We start from the raw sequence: 26494 nt of genomic DNA, 5'->3' as shown, positions 1-26494 counted from the left end.
GTAATACTTGGATCACCATTTTTTAGGAAAATATTTCCTTTAACAAAAGTGGATGAAAAAATTATAAAAGGAACATTTCAAGGTGAAGAAATATCCTTTGAATTTGTTTCTGAACCAATCACTAGAATCATCAATAATATGATTGATGATTTAATTAAAGCAAAAATAAACCAAATAGAATTTTTAAAACAAGAAATAAATGAATTAACTATTTCAGAAAATTTAAAAAATCCTAAATTAAAGGATAAAATAAAATTGATTCAAAATAAGTTTTCTTTACAAATATGTAATGATCACCCAAATGCTTTTTGGGATAGAAAGAAACATATTGTTTCACTTCCTTATGAGGAAGATTTTAATGAAAGACAAATTCCTACCAAGGCTAGACCTTGCCAAATGAATTCTGAATATTTAGAATTATGTAAAAAGGAAATAGAATCCTTAACAAATAAAGGATTAATTAGAAAATCTAAGTCTCCTTGGTCATGTACAGCGTTTTATGTTAATAAACATGCTGAGCAGGAAAGAGGAGTTCCTAGATTGGTTATAAATTATAAACCACTTAATAAAGTGTTAAAATGGATTAGATATCCAATACCTAATAAAAAGGATTTATTGGATAGACTGCATGATGCAGTTATATTTTCTAAATTTGATCTAAAATCTGGATACTGGCAGGTTCAAATTAATGAATCTGACAGATATAAGACAGCATTTACAGTTCCATTTGGACATTATGAATGGAATGTAATGCCTTTTGGGTTAAAAAATGCACCCAGTGAATTTCAAAATATAATGAATGATATATTCATTCCTTATTCAAATTTTATCATTGTATATATCGATGATATATTAATATTTTCAAAAAATATAGAAATGCATTTTCAGCATTTAGAAATCTTTAAAAATATTATTATAAAGAATGGTTTAGTAATTTCTAGACCTAAAATGATGCTTTTTCAAACTAATGTTAGATTCCTTGGTCATAATATTGACAAAGGAGTTATAATTCCAATACATAGAAGTATTGAATTTGCTTCTAAATTTCCTGATGAAATTTTAGATAAAACTCAATTACAAAGGTTTCTTGGGAGTTTAAATTATATTTCTCCTTATTATGAAAATCTTGCAAAGGATACAGCTATCTTGTATGATAGGTTAAAAAAGAATCCTAAGTATTGGTCAGACAATCATACTAAGGCAATACAAAAAATTAAACAAAAGGTTCAAAATCTCCCATGTTTGAATCTTGCTAACCCAAATTGGGAAAAAATAGTTGAAACTGATGCTAGTGACATTGGTTATGGAGGAATTCTTAAACAAGTTTCTCCAAACAATAAACAAGAATATTTGGTTAGATTCCATTCTGGAAAATGGAATAATAGTCAAAAAAATTACGCAACTATTGCAAAAGAAGTTTTAGCAATAGTAAAATGTGTTTTAAAATTTCAAGATGATTTATATAATCAAAAATTTACAATAAAAACTGATTGTCAGGCAGCTAAATTTATGTTTGACAAAGATTTTAAACATAATGTTTCTAAACAAATGTTTGCAAGGTGGCAAGCTCATTTAGCCCCTTTTGATTTTGAAATAATCTATAAAAAAGGATCTGATAATAGTTTACCAGATTTCTTGACGAGAGAATTTCTCGATTCTATTTTGCAGAATTAATGGGAATTAAAGGACCATTGAAAATTGCAATGGGAAATATTCGAAGACAAATTGATTTTGAATATAGGATGAGGATAAGACATGCTTTAAGAATAGCAGAATATAATATGGACTATTCTTTACATCCTCAAGAAAAAAATTTTCTTATAGCAAATGAATGGAATCAATACTATATTTTTAAGAATCGAATAAAGATTCTTCAAGAAAAAGAGATAATAATCTCTTGTGCTTAATTTTATTTGCAGGAATGGATCCTCCATGGCGAGGAGGAAAGAAGAGCCAATCCTCCAATAGAGGAAGAGGCAGAAATTCTCATAATAATTCTGAAATAATTATTGGTCAATTTGGCCAAAAGAGGCTAATAGCTTCCAATATTGCTAATATAGCAAATTCATCCAGTAATACTGGAAAAAATCGATTTAATGATCCTGAATACCAGGAATTCCTAGCTTTCAAAGCAGCTAAGGAAAAAGGAAGCAATACTTCCTATTCAATTGTTACTCAATCAGAAGAATCTGATGAAGGTTCTTATGATCAAAATCCTTATAAGGAGGTAATTTTACTCCTTGATAATAAACAGCTTAAATGGAAAGATAATCCATGGACCTTAATGGAAAGGTTTTTCGATACTGGATCATATCCAGCTGGAATTTATAAATCAAGATTCGTTTATGAATCAATTTTAAGAGCAACCGAATCTGCTCAAATTTTCCATCATAATTCAGGAAATGCTAAGGTTTTTACCTATAGCAAAATAATTATTAAAAGGATAATATCCTTAGAAGATTGGGGAAATTCTCCATTAAAAGAAAAAGAGATGAGTCATCCAGAATCTGGTGCCCTCATCAAATTTAATTATTGGGATTATATTGAAGCTTTCAATAAAGCTTTTCTATATCAAAATCCAATGAAGAAACATTCTTGGTTCTTCAAGATATGTCCTCAGGTTTATAACCAGGATATACCTAATTGGTTTTTAAAATGGTGGATTTCCTATGGAACATCTGTAAAAATTTTACCAGAATCCTTTAAAGGATACTATAATAAATGGGTTGAATTATCTCCCAGAATAATCGAAGCTACTCATAATAATGAGTTAATTGAAGGAATGCCTTCTCTATTTTTCTTTATGGAATTTGGAATTCCATGGATATGGAGATGGTCTTCAGAAGTTGGTCATACCACTCAAAATATTCCATGTTTAAGAAGAATTTTCTATACAAAATTTTGGAAAAAATTGACTTCAAAAAATAAAGAAGGAGTCATAGAAGGTCAAGAGACCATTGATCAAATTGAATCAACTCTGGACCTGTATCAAAAACAAATTCAGGTTCAATCTCAAAGAGAATCTCCTAGCCCATTCCAACAGATTGCTAGGAAGATATCAATTAAAGAAGGAAAGGATCTTTCCAGAAAAGATTTACTGGAAAAATACTTTGCAGCCATGGAAGAAGATTTAATAAAAAACTTCCAACCAGGGCAATCTTCATCACAATACTCTTCAAATCCATCTTCTAATCAAGAAGAAGAAGACGATACAATGTTAGCAGGATATTCTCAAAATCCAGAAGATGATGTCATGGATGAGGTCACAATAAAGGCCAAAACAAAATTGGAAAAGTTAAAGAAGAAAATAATTGAATCAATTGACGATGAGGACGAAATTATGGGTCCCAGATCACATGCGTCTGATTAAAGGAGAATCAATAATTCAAAAAGTTGGGTAGTGGTACAATAATTAAAGCCAGCTGCCCAGACAAATGGAATCTCTTTTGGACACAATTGTCCAGATAATTGATGTATAATTATTACTTTTACTGTTGTTCTTTTGTTTGTTTTATAGAACTCCCATTATAAAAGGAGTAGTAGGTTTTTGTAAAGAGGCAGAGATCAGAAAACCACTGATCAAAGACCCTCTCTTTCACTTGTAAAATATTCGATAATAAAAATCTTTGAAGTTTTTAAGTACTTCATACTCCAGGTACAATTCATTATTTCTTTACTATTTTATTTTTATAATTTTAGCCTAATGCAAGGCTAAACTCCTAAAGTGTTGATTCATACCATGACCTAGTTGTAATCCATGTCTCATAAAAAAAAAAAAAAAAAAAAAAAAAAAAGTTTTTGAAACAGGAGAAGTTATAGCAGTTCCAGCTATTCAACCCTCTCTTTCACTTAATAAGAAATGATCAGTGGTATAACCAAATTAAGTGTCTATGGGGAATCAATGGACAATTCCAAAAATTAATTATAACCAAATTTATAAATATGGTTATATGGAAAAATTAAGTTTTAAACAAGTAGTTAGAACTACTGAATCAACAATTTCTCTTAATAAAGAGGATATGATAATGAAACTCTTAAATAACAGAGAAATAATAAGATATAAGAATAATGAATATAAATTCATTCATATTGGTTTAGTGCAAATTGCCTTTAAACCATTAACATTAGAAGGTCTTCCAGAAAGCTTTATAGCTGTTCTAAGAGATGGAAGAAATTTAGATTGGAAACAATCCTTAATAGGTATTGTTCAATCTAGTCTGGCACATGGTCCAGTCTATTTTAATGTTTATCCAAATTTACAATTATCTTTAACTGATGTGAATATCACAGATGCTTTAACATTAAATGTTAAAACTAATGGTTACAATTATGCTCCAGGATCAGAAGTTATATGTGTTTGTTATAGAATTTATTACAAACCATTATATACTTTGAATCCTAGATGCAAAATGGTTGATAAACCATTAAATGAAACAATAGTTATAGAAACTAATTTTGGTAAGTCAAATATTACCACTAGAAGAAAAATTAGATGGGAAGAAATAAATTTCCCTGATAATTGGGTATTAAAAGAAAATACCCCATCTCAATCTTATATTGATAACAATCCTTTAGAAATTTTACAAACAACTGAAGGAAATGTTCAAATACAATTTGAAAAAGTTACACCTAGAATAACTAGGTCTTTATCTTCATCAAATTTTCATATATCTCCTTTAGGATATACTGTTAGAAGTCCTTCCAGAGCTTCAACTTCTCAAATAAGAGAAAAATATCCTGAAAATAACAATAGAATTAATGAATTAAGAATTAATTCTGATAATATAGTTAGAGGAATTAATAGACCTCAACAAGACCCGGAATTAACCGAGTCAGAAATGGATTTCTCTATATCATGAATAATATAGAAAAAATTGATTTTAGACCAGGCTCCCTGGTAAGAGATAAAATAAATTCTGAATTCCAAGATCCTAAATGGGAGGAATTTAGAAAATGGTATTTAAAAAATTTTGAAATAAAACAATTACTATATTTTCGAGATGAATTTTATAAAGAATTAGAAGAACAAAATTGTATTATTTATTTTGTTCCATGGTTCTTTAATAAGTATGTGAATAGTATAATTTCTACTATTTACAGAGAATATGATTTAGGAGAAAAGAGAATAAAATCTATTTTCCCTCCTCAAACAGGTTTTAAAATTGAAAAAGAAAAGGTAACAATGTATTACCAAGCTTTTCAAAAATTACTGGAAGGTGATACTTTACCAGTAACAATTTTCCACCTAAATAAATTATTTAAACATATAAATTATACAAATTTATGTTTAATTATATTAGGAGAACAATTAGGTTCTATCCAAGGAAAAATTGAGGAAATAACCTCCTTAGTAAAAAATAAAAAAGTTTTTGAAACAGGAGAAGTTATAGCAGTTCCAGCTATTCAACCCCCTCCTGAAATAAGAGATTTTAAATTAAAATCTAATTCTGAAATATCTAAATTATTAGATACTAAATTAGAATTTATTTCAGAAAAAATGAAAGGTTTAAATATAAATACTCTTTCAAAAGAATTTTCTAAATCCACAAATAAAGAAAATTATAAAGAACAAATAAACTTAGAAATTGCTAAGTTACAGAATAAATATGCTAATAAACCTAGCATGAATAAATATTATTATGATAGACCAACTCCTCAAGATGTCTTAATAGAAGAACAGGAGTACATAGTAAATAATTCTTATAGTGGGAAGAACATCTATGAATGGAACATAGATGGTCAAACCGACACCCAAATAGCTAATACTATACATCGAATGATGATGTATTCTACGATATGTAAAGCAAATGGAAATACAGATAAATCTATTGCTAAAATGATAGTAGCAGGATTTACTGGTCAATTAAAAGGATGGTGGGATAATTATTTAACCCTCCAAGACAGAGAACAAATTTACTCTTCTGTAAAAGAAGAAAATGATATCAGTCAAGAGAATAGTGTGTATACTCTTGCTATCAATATAATGGAACATTTTACAGGCAGATGGTCTGATAATTCTGAAAATATTAGAACTCTTTTGCAAAATCTTAAATGTAAAACCCTTACATCATTTAGATGGTATAAAGATACATTTTTATGTAGGGTAATGGAATTACCAGAGAGTAATAGTACTCATTGGAAGTCTAAATTTATAGACGGTTTACCTCATTTCTTTTCAGAAAGAGTTAAACAGAAATTGAGAAAAGATAATATTAATATTAATTATGATGAATACACCTATGGTAGTTTAATAGGTATATGTAAAAATGAAGGATTAGCTTTATGTAATGAAATAAAGCTAAATCAGCAAATTAAAAGACAGTCTTTAATGGAAAAAAGACAGTTAGGCCAATTTTGTGATCAATTTGGCATGGAGAAAATTACTCCCCAAAATAATAAAAGAAAAGATTCTTCTTCTCAAAAACCAAAAAAATATTTTAAAAGAAAAAGGAAAAGAGAAGAAAGAAAAATAGAAAGAGATAAGAAAAGGGAAATTAAACCCTTTGAAAAATTTTATAAAAAATCTTTTATAATTTGTAGAAAATGTGGCCGTCCAGGTCATAAAGCAGCAACTTGCTGGGTAAAGAAAAAATTGAATGAAATAAAAGATGATAATCTTAGAGAAACTTTAGAAAAGATTATCATAAATTCTAATAGTACTTCTGATGAATCAGAAGCAGAATCTTCATATGAAGATATAAATATTTTAGATAATGAAAGCTTTATTTCATCTTCTTCAGATGATAATAGAGAATGTCATGAAGATTGTTGTAATAATGAAATAAATAATGATTCAATTTATGATATTATATCTCAATTCCAAAATATGGAATTAAATGTTATAACAAATGAATTTTTAGATTTATTAAAAAATATTCAAGATGAAAAAATTAAGAAAGAAATGATTTTAGACTTAATAAGAAATGATAAAGATGAATCATCTTCATCTAATAAAAATTTTCAACCTTATACTTTTGCTGAGGTTAAGAATCAATTGAATAAAAGAAATCAACTAAATAAACAGGTTGGTATTGAAGAATTAAAAATTGAGATTAATAATCTTAAAATAGAAATTAATAATCTTAGAAATAACAATAATAATTTAGAAGAAAGAATTATTAATTTAGAAAAAAGAAGATTGGAAATTAATGATGTAAATTTTCCAAAACTTCAATTAGAAAATTATTTAAAACAAATAGAAGAAATAACTTCTCAGAAATGGCATATTAAAGTCAAATTAATGATTGATAAACAATTTTCCAAAGAATTTACTGCTCTTTTAGATAGTGGAGCAGATTTAAATTGTATTCAAGAAGGATTAATCCCTTCAAGATATTTTCATAAAACCACCCAGAAATTAGGGTCTGCTGGTGGAAAACCATTACAGATAAGTTATAAGCTTCCCAATGCTTATATCTGTAATAATAATAAATGTATTCCTAATAGTTTTATTCTTGTTAAAGATTTAACAAGTCAAGTAATACTTGGATCACCATTTTTTAGGAAAATATTTCCTTTAACAAAAGTGGATGAAAAAATTATAAAAGGAACATTTCAAGGTGAAGAAATATCCTTTGAATTTGTTTCTGAACCAATCACTAGAATCATCAATAATATGATTGATGATTTAATTAAAGCAAAAATAAACCAAATAGAATTTTTAAAACAAGAAATAAATGAATTAACTATTTCAGAAAATTTAAAAAATCCTAAATTAAAGGATAAAATAAAATTGATTCAAAATAAGTTTTCTTTACAAATATGTAATGATCACCCAAATGCTTTTTGGGATAGAAAGAAACATATTGTTTCACTTCCTTATGAGGAAGATTTTAATGAAAGACAAATTCCTACCAAGGCTAGACCTTGCCAAATGAATTCTGAATATTTAGAATTATGTAAAAAGGAAATAGAATCCTTAACAAATAAAGGATTAATTAGAAAATCTAAGTCTCCTTGGTCATGTACAGCGTTTTATGTTAATAAACATGCTGAGCAGGAAAGAGGAGTTCCTAGATTGGTTATAAATTATAAACCACTTAATAAAGTGTTAAAATGGATTAGATATCCAATACCTAATAAAAAGGATTTATTGGATAGACTGCATGATGCAGTTATATTTTCTAAATTTGATCTAAAATCTGGATACTGGCAGGTTCAAATTAATGAATCTGACAGATATAAGACAGCATTTACAGTTCCATTTGGACATTATGAATGGAATGTAATGCCTTTTGGGTTAAAAAATGCACCCAGTGAATTTCAAAATATAATGAATGATATATTCATTCCTTATTCAAATTTTATCATTGTATATATCGATGATATATTAATATTTTCAAAAAATATAGAAATGCATTTTCAGCATTTAGAAATCTTTAAAAATATTATTATAAAGAATGGTTTAGTAATTTCTAGACCTAAAATGATGCTTTTTCAAACTAATGTTAGATTCCTTGGTCATAATATTGACAAAGGAGTTATAATTCCAATACATAGAAGTATTGAATTTGCTTCTAAATTTCCTGATGAAATTTTAGATAAAACTCAATTACAAAGGTTTCTTGGGAGTTTAAATTATATTTCTCCTTATTATGAAAATCTTGCAAAGGATACAGCTATCTTGTATGATAGGTTAAAAAAGAATCCTAAGTATTGGTCAGACAATCATACTAAGGCAATACAAAAAATTAAACAAAAGGTTCAAAATCTCCCATGTTTGAATCTTGCTAACCCAAATTGGGAAAAAATAGTTGAAACTGATGCTAGTGACATTGGTTATGGAGGAATTCTTAAACAAGTTTCTCCAAACAATAAACAAGAATATTTGGTTAGATTCCATTTTGGAAAATGGAATAATAGTCAAAAAAATTACGCAACTATTGCAAAAGAAGTTTTAGCAATAGTAAAATGTGTTTTAAAATTTCAAGATGATTTATATAATCAAAAATTTACAATAAAAACTGATTGTCAGGCAGCTAAATTTATGTTTGACAAAGATTTTAAACATAATGTTTCTAAACAAATGTTTGCAAGGTGGCAAGCTCATTTAGCCCCTTTTGATTTTGAAATAATCTATAAAAAAGGATCTGATAATAGTTTACCAGATTTCTTGACGAGAGAATTTCTCGATTCTATTTTGCAGAATTAATGGGAATTAAAGGACCATTGAAAATTGCAATGGGAAATATTCGAAGACAAATGGAATCTCTTTTGGACACAATTGTCAATAATTAAAGCCAGCTGCCCAGACAAATGGAATCTCTTTTGGACACAATTGTCCAGATAATTGATGTATAATTATTACTTTTACTGTTGTTCTTTTGTTTGTTTTATAGAACTCCCATTATAAAAGGAGTAGTAGGTTTTTGTAAAGAGGGAGAGATCAGAAAACCACTGATCAAAAACCCTCTCTTTCACTTGTAAAATATTCGATAATAAAAATCTTTGAAGTTTTTAAGTACTTCATACTCCAGGTACAATTCATTATTTCTTTACTATTTTATTTTTATAATTTTAGCCTAATGCAAGGCTAAACTCCTAAAGTGTTGATTCATACCATGACCTAGTTGTAATCCATGTCTCATAAAAAAAAAAAAAAAAAAAAGTCTGAAATTTTTGAAATATGTATGAGTGTTTCTGGGCTGGTTCCATACTAAACAGGCATGTGAATATGTGTAGTGGTCGAATTATGGTAGCCCGTTTTAGCCGTTTTGATTGAAGGCGTTTTTAGGGCGTGGCCTGTACTGACCATATACTATTCAATGATGACAGTTAAGTATGGGTAAAACATCCATATGGCCTATTCATATATATTTTAGAAAATCAAGAAAAATTTTTAATTTTAAATTTTTAATGGATTATTAATAAGAGATCGAAAGATACCCGGTCTCTGATCCTGTATTTATGGTATCAGAGCCATGGTGAATAATTAGTGTCTATGGGGAATCAACACTTTAAGTTTGTTTATGAATATTATTAAAAATAAAGATACAATTAAAAATAGTATTGAGGAAGAATATGATATTCCTCACAATCTTGATTTATTAAATCAATGGACAATTCCAAAAATTAATTATAACCAAATTTATAAATATGGTTATATGGAAAAATTAAGTTTTAAACAAGTAGTTAGAACTACTGAATCAACAATTTCTCTTAATAAAGAGGATATGATAATGAAACTCTTAAATAACAGAGAAATAATAAGATATAAGAATAATGAATATAAATTCATTCATATTGGTTTAGTGCAAATTGCCTTTAAACCATTAACATTAGAAGGTCTTCCAGAAAGCTTTATAGCTGTTCTAAGAGATGGAAGAAATTTAGATTGGAAACAATCCTTAATAGGTATTGTTCAATCTAGTCTGGCACATGGTCCAGTCTATTTTAATGTTTATCCAAATTTACAATTATCTTTAACTGATGTGAATATCACAGATGCTTTAACATTAAATGTTAAAACTAATGGTTACAATTATGCTCCAGGATCAGAAGTTATATGTGTTTGTTATAGAATTTATTACAAACCATTATATACTTTGAATCCTAGATGCAAAATGGTTGATAAACCATTAAATGAAACAATAGTTATAGAAACTAATTTTGGTAAGTCAAATATTACCACTAGAAGAAAAATTAGATGGGAAGAAATAAATTTCCCTGATAATTGGGTATTAAAAGAAAATACCCCATCTCAATCTTATATTGATAACAATCCTTTAGAAATTTTACAAACAACTGAAGGAAATGTTCAAATACAATTTGAAAAAGTTACACCTAGAATAACTAGGTCTTTATCTTCATCAAATTTTCATATATCTCCTTTAGGATATACTGTTAGAAGTCCTTCCAGAGCTTCAACTTCTCAAATAAGAGAAAAATATCCTGAAAATAACAATAGAATTAATGAATTAAGAATTAATTCTGATAATATAGTTAGAGGAATTAATAGACCTCAACAAGACCCGGAATTAACCGAGTCAGAAATGGATTTCTCTATATCATGAATAATATAGAAAAAATTGATTTTAGACCAGGCTCCCTGGTAAGAGATAAAATAAATTCTGAATTCCAAGATCCTAAATGGGAGGAATTTAGAAAATGGTATTTAAAAAATTTTGAAATAAAACAATTACTATATTTTCGAGATGAATTTTATAAAGAATTAGAAGAACAAAATTGTATTATTTATTTTGTTCCATGGTTCTTTAATAAGTATGTGAATAGTATAATTTCTACTATTTACAGAGAATATGATTTAGGAGAAAAGAGAATAAAATCTATTTTCCCTCCTCAAACAGGTTTTAAAATTGAAAAAGAAAAGGTAACAATGTATTACCAAGCTTTTCAAAAATTACTGGAAGGTGATACTTTACCAGTAACAATTTTCCACCTAAATAAATTATTTAAACATATAAATTATACAAATTTATGTTTAATTATATTAGGAGAACAATTAGGTTCTATCCAAGGAAAAATTGAGGAAATAACCTCCTTAGTAAAAAATAAAAAAGTTTTTGAAACAGGAGAAGTTATAGCAGTTCCAGCTATTCAACCCCCTCCTGAAATAAGAGATTTTAAATTAAAATCTAATTCTGAAATATCTAAATTATTAGATACTAAATTAGAATTTATTTCAGAAAAAATGAAAGGTTTAAATATAAATACTCTTTCAAAAGAATTTTCTAAATCCACAAATAAAGAAAATTATAAAGAACAAATAAACTTAGAAATTGCTAAGTTACAGAATAAATATGCTAATAAACCTAGCATGAATAAATATTATTATGATAGACCAACTCCTCAAGATGTCTTAATAGAAGAACAGGAGTACATAGTAAATAATTCTTATAGTGGGAAGAACATCTATGAATGGAACATAGATGGTCAAACCGACACCCAAATAGCTAATACTATACATCGAATGATGATGTATTCTACGATATGTAAAGCAAATGGAAATACAGATAAATCTATTGCTAAAATGATAGTAGCAGGATTTACTGGTCAATTAAAAGGATGGTGGGATAATTATTTAACCCTCCAAGACAGAGAACAAATTTACTCTTCTGTAAAAGAAGAAAATGATATCAGTCAAGAGAATAGTGTGTATACTCTTGCTATCAATATAATGGAACATTTTACAGGCAGATGGTCTGATAATTCTGAAAATATTAGAACTCTTTTGCAAAATCTTAAATGTAAAACCCTTACATCATTTAGATGGTATAAAGATACATTTTTATGTAGGGTAATGGAATTACCAGAGAGTAATAGTACTCATTGGAAGTCTAAATTTATAGACTGTTTACCTCATTTCTTTTCAGAAAGAGTTAAACAGAAATTGAGAAAAGATAATATTAATATTAATTATGATGAATACACCTATGGTAGTTTAATAGGTATATGTAAAAATGAAGGATTAGCTTTATGTAATGAAATAAAGCTAAATCAGCAAATTAAAAGACAGTCTTTAATGGAAAAAAGACAGTTAGGCCAATTTTGTGATCAATTTGGCATGGAGAAAATTACTCCCCAAAATAATAAAAGAAAAGATTCTTCTTCTCAAAAACCAAAAAAATATTTTAAAAGAAAAAGGAAAAGAGAAGAAAGAAAAATAGAAAGAGATAAGAAAAGGGAAATTAAACCCTTTGAAAAATTTTATAAAAAATCTTTTATAATTTGTAGAAAATGTGGCCGTCCAGGTCATAAAGCAGCAACTTGCTGGGTAAAGAAAAAATTGAATGAAATAAAAGATGATAATCTTAGAGAAACTTTAGAAAAGATTATCATAAATTCTAATAGTACTTCTGATGAATCAGAAGCAGAATCTTCATATGAAGATATAAATATTTTAGATAATGAAAGCTTTATTTCATCTTCTTCAGATGATAATAGAGAATGTCATGAAGATTGTTGTAATAATGAAATAAATAATGATTCAATTTATGATATTATATCTCAATTCCAAAATATGGAATTAAATGTTATAACAAATGAATTTTTAGATTTATTAAAAAATATTCAAGATGAAAAAATTAAGAAAGAAATGATTTTAGACTTAATAAGAAATGATAAAGATGAATCATCTTCATCTAATAAAAATTTTCAACCTTATACTTTTGCTGAGGTTAAGAATCAATTGAATAAAAGAAATCAACTAAATAAACAGGTTGGTATTGAAGAATTAAAAATTGAGATTAATAATCTTAAAATAGAAATTAATAATCTTAGAAATAACAATAATAATTTAGAAGAAAGAATTATTAATTTAGAAAAAAGAAGATTGGAAATTAATGATGTAAATTTTCCAAAACTTCAATTAGAAAATTATTTAAAACAAATAGAAGAAATAACTTCTCAGAAATGGCATATTAAAGTCAAATTAATGATTGATAAACAATTTTCCAAAGAATTTACTGCTCTTTTAGATAGTGGAGCAGATTTAAATTGTATTCAAGAAGGATTAATCCCTTCAAGATATTTTCATAAAACCACCCAGAAATTAGGGTCTGCTGGTGGAAAACCATTACAGATAAGTTATAAGCTTCCCAATGCTTATATCTGTAATAATAATAAATGTATTCCTAATAGTTTTATTCTTGTTAAAGATTTAACAAGTCAAGTAATACTTGGATCACCATTTTTTAGGAAAATATTTCCTTTAACAAAAGTGGATGAAAAAATTATAAAAGGAACATTTCAAGGTGAAGAAATATCCTTTGAATTTGTTTCTGAACCAATCACTAGAATCATCAATAATATGATTGATGATTTAATTAAAGCAAAAATAAACCAAATAGAATTTTTAAAACAAGAAATAAATGAATTAACTATTTCAGAAAATTTAAAAAATCCTAAATTAAAGGATAAAATAAAATTGATTCAAAATAAGTTTTCTTTACAAATATGTAATGATCACCCAAATGCTTTTTGGGATAGAAAGAAACATATTGTTTCACTTCCTTATGAGGAAGATTTTAATGAAAGACAAATTCCTACCAAGGCTAGACCTTGCCAAATGAATTCTGAATATTTAGAATTATGTAAAAAGGAAATAGAATCCTTAACAAATAAAGGATTAATTAGAAAATCTAAGTCTCCTTGGTCATGTACAGCGTTTTATGTTAATAAACATGCTGAGCAGGAAAGAGGAGTTCCTAGATTGGTTATAAATTATAAACCACTTAATAAAGTGTTAAAATGGATTAGATATCCAATACCTAATAAAAAGGATTTATTGGATAGACTGCATGATGCAGTTATATTTTCTAAATTTGATCTAAAATCTGGATACTGGCAGGTTCAAATTAATGAATCTGACAGATATAAGACAGCATTTACAGTTCCATTTGGACATTATGAATGGAATGTAATGCCTTTTGGGTTAAAAAATGCACCCAGTGAATTTCAAAATATAATGAATGATATATTCATTCCTTATTCAAATTTTATCATTGTATATATCGATGATATATTAATATTTTCAAAAAATATAGAAATGCATTTTCAGCATTTAGAAATCTTTAAAAATATTATTATAAAGAATGGTTTAGTAATTTCTAGACCTAAAATGATGCTTTTTCAAACTAATGTTAGATTCCTTGGTCATAATATTGACAAAGGAGTTATAATTCCAATACATAGAAGTATTGAATTTGCTTCTAAATTTCCTGATGAAATTTTAGATAAAACTCAATTACAAAGGTTTCTTGGGAGTTTAAATTATATTTCTCCTTATTATGAAAATCTTGCAAAGGATACAGCTATCTTGTATGATAGGTTAAAAAAGAATCCTAAGTATTGGTCAGACAATCATACTAAGGCAATACAAAAAATTAAACAAAAGGTTCAAAATCTCCCATGTTTGAATCTTGCTAACCCAAATTGGGAAAAAATAGTTGAAACTGATGCTAGTGACATTGGTTATGGAGGAATTCTTAAACAAGTTTCTCCAAACAATAAACAAGAATATTTGGTTAGATTCCATTCTGGAAAATGGAATAATAGTCAAAAAAATTACGCAACTATTGCAAAAGAAGTTTTAGCAATAGTAAAATGTGTTTTAAAATTTCAAGATGATTTATATAATCAAAAATTTACAATAAAAACTGATTGTCAGGCAGCTAAATTTATGTTTGACAAAGATTTTAAACATAATGTTTCTAAACAAATGTTTGCAAGGTGGCAAGCTCATTTAGCCCCTTTTGATTTTGAAATAATCTATAAAAAAGGATCTGATAATAGTTTACCAGATTTCTTGACGAGAGAATTTCTCGATTCTATTTTGCAGAATTAATGGGAATTAAAGGACCATTGAAAATTGCAATGGGAAATATTCGAAGACAAATTGATTTTGAATATAGGATGAGGATGAGACATGCTTTAAGAATAGCAGAATATAATATGGACTATTCTTTACATCCTCAAGAAAAAAATTTTCTTATAGCAAATGAATGGAATCAATACTATATTTTTAAGAATCGAATAAAGATTCTTCAAGAAAAAGAGATAATAATCTCTTGTGCTTAATTTTATTTGCAGGAATGGATCCTCCATGGCGAGGAGGAAAGAAGAGCCAATCCTCCAATAGAGGAAGAGGCAGAAATTCTCATAATAATTCTGAAATAATTATTGGTCAATTTGGCCAAAAGAGGCTAATAGCTTCCAATATTGCTAATATAGCAAATTCATCCAGTAATACTGGAAAAAATCGATTTAATGATCCTGAATACCAGGAATTCCTAGCTTTCAAAGCAGCTAAGGAAAAAGGAAGCAATACTTCCTATTCAATTGTTACTCAATCAGAAGAATCTGATTATTTGCAGGAATGGATCCTCCATGGCGAGGAGGAAAGAAGAGCCAATCCTCCAATAGAGGAAGAGGCAGAAATTCTCATAATAATTCTGAAATAATTATTGGTCAATTTGGCCAAAAGAGGCTAATAGCTTCCAATATTGCTAATATAGCAAATTCATCCAGTAATACTGGAAAAAATCGATTTAATGATCCTGAATACCAGGAATTCCTAGCTTTCAAAGCAGCTAAGGAAAAAGGAAGCAATACTTCCTATTCAATTGTTACTCAATCAGAAGAATCTGATGAAGGTTCTTATGATCAAAATCCTTATAAGGAGGTAATTTTACTCCTTGATAATAAACAGCTTAAATGGAAAGATAATCCATGGACCTTAATGGAAAGGTTTTTCGATACTGGATCATATCCAGCTGGAATTTATAAATCAAGATTCGTTTATGAATCAATTTTAAGAGCAACCGAATCTGCTCAAATTTTCCATCATAATTCAGGAAATGCTAAGGTTTTTACCTATAGCAAAATAATTATTAAAAGGATAATATCCTTAGAAGATTGGGGAAATTCTCCATTAAAAGAAAAAGAGATGAGTCATCCAGAATCTGGTGCCCTCATCAAATTTAATTATTGGGATTATATTGAAGCTTTCAATAAAGCTTTTCTATATCAAAATCCAATGAAGAAACATTCTTGGTTCTTCAAGATATGTCCTCAGGTTTATAACCAGGATATACCTAATTGGTTTTTAAAATGGTGGATTTCCTATGGAACATCTGTAAAAATTTTACCAGAATCCTTTAAAGGATACTATAATAAATGGGTTGAATTATCTCCCAGAATAATCGAAGCTACTCATAATAATGAGTTAATTGAAGGAATGCCTTCTCTATTTTTCTTTATGGAATTTGGAATTCCATAGATATGGAGATGGTCTTCAGAAGTTGGTCATACCACTCAAAATATTCCATGTCATCCAGAATCTGGTGCCCTCATCAAATTTAATTATTGGGATTATATTGAAGCTTTCAATAAAGCTTTTCTATATCAAAATCCAATGAAGAAACATTCTTGGTTCTTCAAGATTTGTCCTCAGGTTTATAACCAGGATATACCTAATTGGTTTTTAAAATGGTGGATTTCCTATGGAACATCTGTAAAAATTTTACCTGAATCCTTTAAAGGATACTATAATAAATGGGTTGAATTATCTCCCAGAATAATCGAAGCTACTCATAATAATGAGTTAATTGAAGGAATGCCTTCTCTATTTTTCTTTATGGAATTTGGAATTCCATGGATATGGAGATGGTCTTCAGAAGTTGGTCATACCACTCAAAATATTCCATGTTTAAGAAGAATTTTCTATACAAAATTTTGGAAAAAATTGACTTCAAAAAATAAAGAAGGAGTCATAGAAGGTCAAGAGACCATTGATCAAATTGAATCAACTCTGGACCTGTATCAAAAACAAATTCAGGTTCAATCTCAAAGAGAATCTCCTAGCCCATTCCAACAGATTGCTAGGAAGATATCAATTAAAGAAGGAAAGGATCTTTCCAGAAAAGATTTACTGGAAAAATACTTTGCAGCCATGGAAGAAGATTTAATAAAAAACTTCCAACCAGGGCAATCTTCATCACAATACTCTTCAAATCCATCTTCTAATCAAGAAGAAGAAGACGATACAATGTTAGCAGGATATTCTCAAAATCCAGAAGATGATAATAAAAAACTTCCAACCAGGGCAATCTTCATCACAATACTCTTCAAATCCATCTTCTAATCAAGAAGAAGAAGACGATACAATGTTAGCAGGATATTCTCAAAATCCAGAAGATGATGTCATGGATGAGGTCACAATAAAGGCCAAAACAAAATTGGAAAAGTTAAAGAAGAAAATAATTGAATCAATTGACGATGAGGACGAAATTATGGGTCCCAGATCACATGCGTCTGATTAAAGGAGAATCAATAATTCAAAAAGTTGGGTAGTGGTACAATAATTAAAGCCAGCTGCCCAGACAAATGGAATCTCTTTTGGACACAATTGTCCAGATAATTGATGTATAATTATTACTTTTACTGTTGTTCTTTTGTTTGTTTTATAGAACTCCCATTATAAAAGGAGTAGTAGGTTTTTGTAAAGAGGCAGAGATCAGAAAACCACTGATCAAAAACCCTCTCTTTCACTTGTAAAATATTCGATAATAAAAATCTTTGAAGTTTTTAAGTACTTCATACTCCAGGTACAATTCATTATTTCTTTACTATTTTATTTTTATAATTTTAGCCTAATGCAAGGCTAAACTCCTAAAGTGTTGATTCATACCATGACCTAGTTGTAATCCATGTCTCATAAAAAAAAAAAAAAAAAAAAAAAAAAAAAAAAAAAAAAAAAGTCTGAAATTTTTGAAATATGTATGAGTGTTTCTGGGCTGGTTCCATACTAAACAGGCATGTGAATATGTGTAGTGGTCGAATTATGGTAGCCCGTTTTAGCCGTTTTGATTGAAGGCGTTTTTAGGGCGTGGCCTGTACTGACCATATACTATTCAATGATGACAGTTAAGTATGGGTAAAACATCCATATGGCCTATTCATATATATTTTAGAAAATCAAGAAAAATTTTTAATTTTAAATTTTTAATGGATTATTAATAAGAGATCGAAAGATACCCGGTCTCTGATCCTGTATTTATGGTATCAGAGCCATGGTGAATAATTAGTGTCTATGGGGAATCAACACTTTAAGTTTGTTTATGAATATTATTAAAAATAAAGATACAATTAAAAATAGTATTGAGGAAAAATATGATATTCCTCACAATCTTGATTTATTAAATCAATGGACAATTCCAAAAATTAATTATAACCAAATTTATAAATATGGTTATATGGAAAAATTAAGTTTTAAACAAGTAGTTAGAACTACTGAATCAACAATTTCTCTTAATAAAGAGGATATGATAATGAAACTCTTAAATAACAGAGAAATAATAAGATATAAGAATAATGAATATAAATTCATTCATATTGGTTTAGTGCAAATTGCCTTTAAACCATTAACATTAGAAGGTCTTCCAGAAAGCTTTATAGCTGTTCTAAGAGATGGAAGAAATTTAGATTGGAAACAATCCTTAATAGGTATTGTTCAATCTAGTCTGGCACATGGTCCAGTCTATTTTAATGTTTATCCAAATTTACAATTATCTTTAACTGATGTGAATATCACAGATGCTTTAACATTAAATGTTAAAACTAATGGTTACAATTATGCTCCAGGATCAGAAGTTATATGTGTTTGTTATAGAATTTATTACAAACCATTATATACTTTGAATCCTAGATGCAAAATGGTTGATAAACCATTAAATGAAACAATAGTTATAGAAACTAATTTTGGTAAGTCAAATATTACCACTAGAAGAAAAATTAGATGGGAAGAAATAAATTTCCCTGATAATTGGGTATTAAAAGAAAATACCCCATCTCAATCTTATATTGATAACAATCCTTTAGAAATTTTACAAACAACTGAAGGAAATGTTCAAATACAATTTGAAAAAGTTACACCTAGAATAACTAGGTCTTTATCTTCATCAAATTTTCATATATCTCCTTTAGGATATACTGTTAGAAGTCCTTCCAGAGCTTCAACTTCTCAAATAAGAGAAAAATATCCTGAAAATAACAATAGAATTAATGAATTAAGAATTAATTCTGATAATATAGTTAGAGGAATTAATAGACCTCAACAAGACCCGGAATTAACCGAGTCAGAAATGGATTTCTCTATATCATGAATAATATAGAAAAAATTGATTTTAGACCAGGCTCCCTGGTAAGAGATAAAATAAATTCTGAATTCCAAGATCCTAAATGGGAGGAATTTAGAAAATGGTATTTAAAAAATTTTGAAATAAAACAATTACTATATTTTCGAGATGAATTTTATAAAGAATTAGAAGAACAAAATTGTATTATTTATTTTGTTCCATGGTTCTTTAATAAGTATGTGAATAGTATAATTTCTACTATTTACAGAGAATATGATTTAGGAGAAAAGAAAATAAAATCTATTTTCCCTCCTCAAACAGGTTTTAAAATTGAAAAAGAAAAGGTAACAATGTATTACCAAGCTTTTCAAAAATTACTGGAAGGTGATACTTTACCAGTAACAATTTTCCACCTAAATAAATTATTTAAACATATAAATTATACAAATTTATGTTTAATTATATTAGGAGAACAATTAGGTTCTATCCAAGGAAAAATTGAGGAAATAACCTCCTTAGTAAAAAATAAAAAAGTTTTTGAAACAGGAGAAGTTATAGCAGTTCCAGCTATTCAACCCCCTCCTGAAATAAGAGATTTTAAATTAAAATCTAATTCTGAAATATCTAAATTATTAGATACTAAATTAGAATTTATTTCAGAAAAAATGAAAGGTTTAAATATAAATACTCTTTCAAAAGAATTTTCTAAATCCACAAATAAAGAAAATTATAAAGAACAAATAAACTTAGAAATTGCTAAGTTACAGAATAAATATGCTAATAAACCTAGCATGAATAAATATTATTATGATAGACCAACTCCTCAAGATGTCTTAATAGAAGAACAGGAGTACATAGTAAATAATTCTTATAGTGGGAAGAACATCTATGAATGGAACATAGATGGTCAAACCGACACCCAAATAGCTAATACTATACATCGAATGATGATGTATTCTACGATATGTAAAGCAAATGGAAATACAGATAAATCTATTGCTAAAATGATAGTAGCAGGATTTACTGGTCAATTAAAAGGATGGTGGGATAATTATTTAACCCTCCAAGACAGAGAACAAATTTACTCTTCTGTAAAAGAAGAAAATGATATCAGTCAAGAGAATAGTGTGTATACTCTTGCTATCAATATAATGGAACATTTTACAGGCAGATGGTCTGATAATTCTGAAAATATTAGAACTCTTTTGCAAAATCTTAAATGTAAAACCCTTACATCATTTAGATGGTATAAAGATACATTTTTATGTAGGGTAATGGAATTACCAGAGAGTAATAGTACTCATTGGAAGTCTAAATTTATAGACGGTTTACCTCATTTCTTTTCAGAAAGAGTTAAACAGAAATTGAGAAAAGATAATATTAATATTAATTATGATGAATACACCTATGGTAGTTTAATAGGTATATGTAAAAATGAAGGATTAGCTTTATGTAATGAAATAAAGCTAAATCAGCAAATTAAAAGACAGTCTTTAATGGAAAAAAGACAGTTAGGCCAATTTTGTGATCAATTTGGCATGGAGAAAATTACTCCCCAAAATAATAAAAGAAAAGATTCTTCTTCTCAAAAACCAAAAAAATATTTTAAAAGAAAAAGGAAAAGAGAAGAAAGAAAAATAGAAAGAGATAAGAAAAGGGAAATTAAACCCTTTGAAAAATTTTATAAAAAATCTTTTATAATTTGTAGAAAATGTGGCCGTCCAGGTCATAAAGCAGCAACTTGCTGGGTAAAGGAAAAATTGAATGAAATAAAAGATGATAATCTTAGAGAAACTTTAGAAAAGATTATCATAAATTCTAATAGTACTTCTGATGAATCAGAAGCAGAATCTTCATATGAAGATATAAATATTTTAGATAATGAAAGCTTTATTTCATCTTCTTCAGATGATAATAGAGAATGTCATGAAGATTGTTGTAATAATGAAATAAATAATGATTCAATTTATGATATTATATCTCAATTCCAAAATATGGAATTAAATGTTATAACAAATGAATTTTTAGATTTATTAAAAAATATTCAAGATGAAAAAATTAAGAAAGAAATGATTTTAGACTTAATAAGAAATGATAAAGATGAATCATCTTCATCTAATAAAAATTTTCAACCTTATACTTTTGCTGAGGTTAAGAATCAATTGAATAAAAGAAATCAACTAAATAAACAGGTTGGTATTGAAGAATTAAAAATTGAGATTAATAATCTTAAAATAGAAATTAATAATCTTAGAAATAACAATAATAATTTAGAAGAAAGAATTATTAATTTAGAAAAAAGAAGATTGGAAATTAATGATGTAAATTTTCCAAAACTTCAATTAGAAAATTATTTAAAACAAATAGAAGAAATAACTTCTCAGAAATGGCATATTAAAGTCAAATTAATGATTGATAAACAATTTTCCAAAGAATTTACTGCTCTTTTAGATAGTGGAGCAGATTTAAATTGTATTCAAGAAGGATTAATCCCTTCAAGATATTTTCATAAAACCACCCAGAAATTAGGGTCTGCTGGTGGAAAACCATTACAGATAAGTTATAAGCTTCCCAATGCTTATATCTGTAATAATAATAAATGTATTCCTAATAGTTTTATTCTTGTTAAAGATTTAACAAGTCAAGTAATACTTGGATCACCATTTTTTAGGAAAATATTTCCTTTAACAAAAGTGGATGAAAAAATTATAAAAGGAACATTTCAAGGTGAAGAAATATCCTTTGAATTTGTTTCTGAACCAATCACTAGAATCATCAATAATATGATTGATGATTTAATTAAAGCAAAAATAAACCAAATAGAATTTTTAAAACAAGAAATAAATGAATTAACTATTTCAGAAAATTTAAAAAATCCTAAATTAAAGGATAAAATAAAATTGATTCAAAATAAGTTTTCTTTACAAATATGTAATGATCACCCAAATGCTTTTTGGGATAGAAAGAAACATATTGTTTCACTTCCTTATGAGGAAGATTTTAATGAAAGACAAATTCCTACCAAGGCTAGACCTTGCCAAATGAATTCTGAATATTTAGAATTATGTAAAAAGGAAATAGAATCCTTAACAAATAAAGGATTAATTAGAAAATCTAAGTCTCCTTGGTCATGTACAGCGTTTTATGTTAATAAACATGCTGAGCAGGAAAGAGGAGTTCCTAGATTGGTTATAAATTATAAACCACTTAATAAAGTGTTAAAATGGATTAGATATCCAATACCTAATAAAAAGGATTTATTGGATAGACTGCATGATGCAGTTATATTTTCTAAATTTGATCTAAAATCTGGATACTGGCAGGTTCAAATTAATGAATCTGACAGATATAAGACAGCATTTACAGTTCCATTTGGACATTATGAATGGAATGTAATGCCTTTTGGGTTAAAAAATGCACCCAGTGAATTTCAAAATATAATGAATGATATATTCATTCCTTATTCAAATTTTATCATTGTATATATCGATGATATATTAATATTTTCAAAAAATATAGAAATGCATTTTCAGCATTTAGAAATCTTTAAAAATATTATTATAAAGAATGGTTTAGTAATTTCTAGACCTAAAATGATGCTTTTTCAAACTAATGTTAGATTCCTTGGTCATAATATTGACAAAGGAGTTATAATTCCAATACATAGAAGTATTGAATTTGCTTCTAAATTTCCTGATGAAATTTTAGATAAAACTCAATTACAAAGGTTTCTTGGGAGTTTAAATTATATTTCTCCTTATTATGAAAATCTTGCAAAGGATACAGCTATCTTGTATGATAGGTTAAAAAAGAATCCTAAGTATTGGTCAGACAATCATACTAAGGCAATACAAAAAATTAAACAAAAGGTTCAAAATCTCCCATGTTTGAATCTTGCTAACCCAAATTGGGAAAAAATAGTTGAAACTGATGCTAGTGACATTGGTTATGGAGGAATTCTTAAACAAGTTTCTCCAAACAATAAACAAGAATATTTGGTTAGATTCCATTCTGGAAAATGGAATAATAGTCAAAAAAATTACGCAACTATTGCAAAAGAAGTTTTAGCAATAGTAAAATGTGTTTTAAAATTTCAAGATGATTTATATAATCAAAAATTTACAATAAAAACTGATTGTCAGGCAGCTAAATTTATGTTTGACAAAGATTTTAAACATAATGTTTCTAAACAAATGTTTGCAAGGTGGCAAGCTCATTTAGCCCCTTTTGATTTTGAAATAATCTATAAAAAAGGATCTGATAATAGTTTACCAGATTTCTTGACGAGAGAATTTCTCGATTCTATTTTGCAGAATTAATGGGAATTAAAGGACCATTGAAAATTGCAATGGGAAATATTCGAAGACAAATTGATTTTGAATATAGGATGAGGATAAGACATGCTTTAAGAATAGCAGAATATAATATGGACTATTCTTTACATCCTCAAGAAAAAAATTTTCTTATAGCAAATGAATGGAATCAATACTATATTTTTAAGAATCGAATAAAGATTCTTCAAGAAAAAGAGATAATAATCTCTTGTGCTTAATTTTATTTGCAGGAATGGATCCTCCATGGCGAGGAGGAAAGAAGAGCCAATCCTCCAATAGAGGAAGAGGCAGAAATTCTCATAATAATTCTGAAATAATTATTGGTCAATTTGGCCAAAAGAGGCTAATAGCTTCCAATATTGCTAATATAGCAAATTCATCCAGTAATACTGGAAAAAATCGATTTAATGATCCTGAATACCAGGAATTCCTAGCTTTCAAAGCAGCTAAGGAAAAAGGAAGCAATACTTCCTATTCAATTGTTACTCAATCAGAAGAATCTGATGAAGGTTCTTATGATCAAAATCCTTATAAGGAGGTAATTTTACTCCTTGATAATAAACAGCTTAAATGGAAAGATAATCCATGGACCTTAATGGAAAGGTTTTTCGATACTGGATCATATCCAGCTGGAATTTATAAATCAAGATTCGTTTATGAATCAATTTTAAGAGCAACCGAATCTGCTCAAATTTTCCATCATAATTCAGGAAATGCTAAGGTTTTTACCTATAGCAAAATAATTATTAAAAGGATAATATCCTTAGAAGATTGGGGAAATTCTCCATTAAAAGAAAAAGAGATGAGTCATCCAGAATCTGGTGCCCTCATCAAATTTAATTATTGGGATTATATTGAAGCTTTCAATAAAGCTTTTCTATATCAAAATCCAATGAAGAAACATTCTTGGTTCTTCAAGATATGTCCTCAGGTTTATAACCAGGATATACCTAATTGGTTTTTAAAATGGTGGATTTCCTATGGAACATCTGTAAAAATTTTACCAGAATCCTTTAAAGGATACTATAATAAATGGGTTGAATTATCTCCCAGAATAATCGAAGCTACTCATAATAATGAGTTAATTGAAGGAATGCCTTCTCTATTTTTCTTTATGGAATTTGGAATTCCATGGATATGGAGATGGTCTTCAGAAGTTGGTCATACCACTCAAAATATTCCATGTTTAAGAAGAATTTTCTATACAAAATTTTGGAAAAAATTGACTTCAAAAAATAAAGAAGGAGTCATAGAAGGTCAAGAGACCATTGATCAAATTGAATCAACTCTGGACCTGTATCAAAAACAAATTCAGGTTCAATCTCAAAGAGAATCTCCTAGCCCATTCCAACAGATTGCTAGGAAGATATCAATTAAAGAAGGAAAGGATCTTTCCAGAAAAGATTTACTGGAAAAATACTTTGCAGCCATGGAAGAAGATTTAATAAAAAACTTCCAACCAGGGCAATCTTCATCACAATACTCTTCAAATCCATCTTCTAATCAAGAAGAAGAAGACGATACAATGTTAGCAGGATATTCTCAAAATCCAGAAGATGATGTCATGGATGAGGTCACAATAAAGGCCATGTGAATATGTGTAGTGGTCGAATTATGGTAGCCCGTTTTAGCCGTTTTGATTGAAGGCGTTTTTAGGGCGTGGCCTGTACTGACCATATACTATTCAATGATGACAGTTAAGTATGGGTAAAACATCCATATGGCCTATTCATATATATTTTAGAAAATCAAGAAAAATTTTTAATTTTAAATTTTTAATGGATTATTAATAAGAGATCGAAAGATACCCGGTCTCTGATCCTGTATTTATGGTATCAGAGCCATGGTGAATAATTAGTGTCTATGGGGAATCAACACTTTAAGTTTGTTTATGAATATTATTAAAAATAAAGATACAATTAAAAATAGTATTGAGGAAGAATATGATATTCCTCACAATCTTGATTTATTAAATCAATGGACAATTCCAAAAATTAATTATAACCAAATTTATAAATATGGTTATATGGAAAAATTAAGTTTTAAACAAATAGTTAGAACTACTGAATCAACAATTTCTCTTAATAAAGAGGATATGATAATGAAACTCTTAAATAACAGAGAAATAATAAGATATAAGAATAATGAATATAAATTCATTCATATTGGTTTAGTGCAAATTGCCTTTAAACCATTAACATTAGAAGGTCTTCCAGAAAGCTTTATAGCTGTTCTAAGAGATGGAAGAAATTTAGATTGGAAACAATCCTTAATAGGTATTGTTCAATCTAGTCTGGCACATGGTCCAGTCTATTTTAATGTTTATCCAAATTTACAATTATCTTTAACTGATGTGAATATCACAGATGCTTTAACATTAAATGTTAAAACTAATGGTTACAATTATGCTCCAGGATCAGAAGTTATATGTGTTTGTTATAGAATTTATTACAAACCATTATATACTTTGAATCCTAGATGCAAAATGGTTGATAAACCATTAAATGAAACAATAGTTATAGAAACTAATTTTGGTAAGTCAAATATTACCACTAGAAGAAAAAT

This window comes from Bidens hawaiensis, unplaced genomic scaffold (assembly GCF_021521415.1).
Source record: "Bidens hawaiensis isolate Kalapana, Puna unplaced genomic scaffold, B.hawaiensis_p1.1 tig00419471_1, whole genome shotgun sequence".
In the NCBI taxonomy this organism is placed as follows: domain Eukaryota; kingdom Viridiplantae; phylum Streptophyta; class Magnoliopsida; order Asterales; family Asteraceae; genus Bidens; species Bidens hawaiensis.
Note: the sequence above shows the minus strand (reverse complement) of the source record.